The sequence below is a fragment of the Azolla caroliniana genome, unplaced genomic scaffold (genome assembly GCF_043228905.1).
Source record: "Azolla caroliniana isolate FFs.n. ecotype wild unplaced genomic scaffold, voAzoCaro1.0.p SCAF_12, whole genome shotgun sequence".
Classification (NCBI taxonomy): domain Eukaryota; kingdom Viridiplantae; phylum Streptophyta; class Polypodiopsida; order Salviniales; family Salviniaceae; genus Azolla; species Azolla caroliniana.
Genome location: NW_028230447.1, coordinates 9792552 through 9796257, shown reverse-complemented (window position 1 = coordinate 9796257; position 3706 = coordinate 9792552). Strand labels below are relative to the sequence as shown.

The following is a 3706-nucleotide window of genomic DNA, read 5'->3' as shown; positions in this document are numbered from 1 at the left end:
AATTATCGATGTGTTGATGACATCAAAAGAGGTACACCATTTATAAAATTGCAAAATAGTGTTAAAAAAGAGAGTTCTATAATAAGTGGTGTCAATTTAAGTCAATGGGCAACAATGTTCAGCACATCAATGTGCAACGCAAGTATTAGGTCGAAGAAAGGGCACACTTAGAATTTTTTATGGCCCTCTTTTATACAAGATTAACATAGTTGTTATTTCATGAAAAGTTTGGCAATGCTAGATTTTTTCAATTCGCTAATGACAACAATGCGATTTAAACCCACACCCTCTCAAATTGAAGCCTAAATCCAACAACTTAAACCACTCGGTTGAATTGTCATTAAGGTGATGGCATCAAAAGAAGTACATCATTCATAAAATTGTATAAGAGAGTGATATTTGAAGTGGTGTCAATTTGTAAAAGAGTGTTAAAATAGAGAGTGAAGTTCTCACTGGGCAACAATATTAAGCATATCAATGTGCAATGCAAGCACTAGATGTAAGAGGGAATGTGTTTAATATTTTCTAGCGCCCTATTTTATACATGAATAGAATTTGTGTAATGTTTTCTTGCGCCCTATTTTCTACAAGAATAACGTAGTACTTATTTAATGAAATGTTTGGTAATGCTAGATTATATTAATTCAGTAATGACATTTGTGGGATTTGAACGCATGCCCTTTCAGATTGGAGCCTAAATCCAACACCTTAGACCACTCGGCCAAATTGTCAATGTGTTGATGACATCAAAAGTAGTACACCATTGATAAAATCTCAAAATAGTGTTAAAAAAGAGAGTTATATTTTAAGTGGTGTCAATTTAGGTCAATGGGCAAGAATGTTCAGCACATCAACGTGCAATGCAAGTATTAGATCGAAGAAAGGACTCGCTTACAATTTTTTATGGCCCTTTTTTGTACCAGAATAACATATTTGATATTTCATGAAAAGTTTGGTAATGCTAAAATTTTTCGATTCACTAATGACAATTGCGGGATTTGAACCCACACCCTCATCGGATTGGAGCCTAAATCCAACGCCTTAGACCACTCGGCCAAATTCTCATTGTGTCAATGACATTAAAACAAGTACACACTTGATAAAGTGTTAAGAAAGAGAGTGATATTTTAAGTGGTGTCAATTTCGGTGTCTGGGCAACAATGTTAAGCACATCAATGTGCAATGCAAGCACTAGGTCGAAGAAAGAACACAATTAAAAAAATTTATGACCCGCTTTTGTACAAGGATAACATAGTAGTTATTTCATGAGGGTCCGGAGAGAATGGGTTTGGGCGAACTCGAGGGTCCGGGAGATTCTATTGTTGCTCGGATGGTGCTGAGAGGAATGACAACATAGCTTCGTTAGTATGGTTAACTTGTAAAATAATGTTGGACAGGGCCTGAACTAGTTGGTCGATTGGCGATGTGGGCAGATGTTCTTGAGTTTGTTGTTGTAGGAATTCAGGATTCATGGAGTTTGTGTTGCTGCTATTGTTGTCGTGTTGCATCGTGGCGTGTGTTGTTGGGGTTGTGAGTTGGGGCTTCTTTGCCCGTCTTCTCCAACAAGATGTGAAATTCTCTCAAAATAGCTCCCTTTCCATTACATTCTAAGTTACATCTTCTAGGCTACTCTTAGCGTGGTGGGTGTTTTCCCGCTCCTATTAGCACTTCTAATTATGGGGGCTTGTTGGGGACCTAATTTGGGTGTGTTCAATGTTACCCAGGTTAGGTGGGGCCTTGGATAGGATCCATAGTTATACCACAATATGCTATATAGAGTGTAGCTATAAATTTATGCATGCAACATCAGAAGTCAGTACTTAGTGGTTCCAACTCCATGTTGCGGTTGTGAAGACTTTGTTCCAATTTGGCAACACAAACTCCGTGGTTATAGTTTAGTGGCTAGAATTCCACTTTGTGGCCGTGGAGACCTGGGCTCGAATCCCAGCAACCAAACCAAAAGTGAGTCTATATCAACTTGTAATATACTTCGAATCCCAATGGATTTCAAATAGGAAGTTGGTTGCAAATACCAAGAGCCATAACAATTTAATTTGAGCAAAAAACAACGACCAACCATCCCCAACAAAGGTTCCTTTCAATTCTTCATCCCAACCAAGATTGTTTTCAATTGAAAAGCATTGGATGGTTATACTTTAGTGGTTAGAAGTCCACGATATGGTCATGGAGACCTAAGCTCGACAAACAATGAGCTTGGCATTATACATTGTTGTCGGAGGGCCTTGACCCATATTACGTATCGAATATGTACATGGATTTGTGTTTGCAAATGCAAACAACCATAATAATTAATTTGAGCAAAAAAACCAACGTAGTGGTTAAAATTCGAGGTTGTCACAGTCGAGACTTGCGCATGAATCCCATTCAAGTCCCCGAAATTCAATGTACATTCACGTGCGAAAACTGTTAGATTTTGAATTCGGCAGGGTATGAAGTTGGAATATCATTAGTTTCCATTTTCCACATTGCAGAATAATTTCACAAGTGCAATCTTGGCTCGTATTTCATATAGAATGTGCACATGTATTTGTCCTTGGCTTTATCGAGACTTGCGTCATATGTCATGTAGATTGTGTACATGAATTTATTCATGCCACATAAGAAATCAAGTCTTAGTGATTAGAAGTCCATATTTTTGGATACCTTTATGAAGACTTACCTAATATGTTATATAGAGTGTAGCTATGAATTTATGCATGCAACATGGGAAGGCAGTACTTAGTGGTTACAACTCCATGTTGTGGTTGTGAAAACTTTGTTCCAATTTGGCAACACAAACTCCGTGGTTGTAGTTTAGTGGTTAGAATTCCACGTTGTGGCTGTGGAGACCTGGGCTCGAATTCTAGCAACCACACCAAAAGTGACTCTATATCAACTTGTAAAATGCATCGAATCCCAATGGATTTGAGATAGGAAGTTGGTTGCAAGAACCATAACAATTTAATTTCAGCAAAAAACTACGACCAACCATCCCCAACAAAGGTTCCAGCCAAGATTGTTAGATTGTACATTCACGTGCGAAAATTGTTAGATTTTGAATTCGGTAGGGTGCAATCATGGCTCGTATTTCATATAGAATGTGCACATGTATTTGTCCACGGCTTTATCGAGAATTGCGTCAGATGTCATATAGATTGTGTACATGAATTTATTGACGCCACATAGGAAGTCAAGTCTTAGTGATTAGAATTCCATATTTATGGATTCCTTTATCGACACTTTCCTAATATGTTATATAGAGTGTAGCTATGAATTTATGCATGCAACGTGGGAAGTCAGTACTTAGTGGTTACATCTCCATGTTGCAGTTGTGAAGACTTTGTTCCAATTTGGCAACAGAAACTCGGTGGTTGTAGTTTAGTGTCTAAAATTCCATGTTGTGCCCGTGGAAACCTAGGCTCGAATCCTAGCAAGATCACAACAACAGTGAGTCTATATCAACTTGTAAACTGCTAAATCCAATGGATTTTTGAGATAGGAATTTGGTTGCAAATACCAAGAACCATAACAATTTAATTTGAGCAAAAAACTACGACCAACCATCCCCAAGAAAGGTTCCAATCAAATGTTCGTCCCGACCAAGATGGTTTTCAATTAAAGAGCATTTGATGGTTGTAATTTAGTGGTTAGAAGTCCACGTTATGGTCATGGAGACCTAAGCTCGACAAACAACGAGCTTGGCATT

At 38.0% G+C, this 3706-nt stretch overlaps 1 non-coding gene across 1 annotated transcript; it reads right to left on the bottom strand.

Annotated features, from left to right (window-relative positions):
* Positions 1–983: 983 nt before the first annotated feature.
* Positions 984–1064, bottom strand: TRNAL-UAG (transfer RNA leucine (anticodon UAG)). The gene has a single exon. It is a non-coding gene; the product is annotated as a tRNA-Leu (tRNA).
* Positions 1065–3706: the final 2642 nt, after the last annotated feature.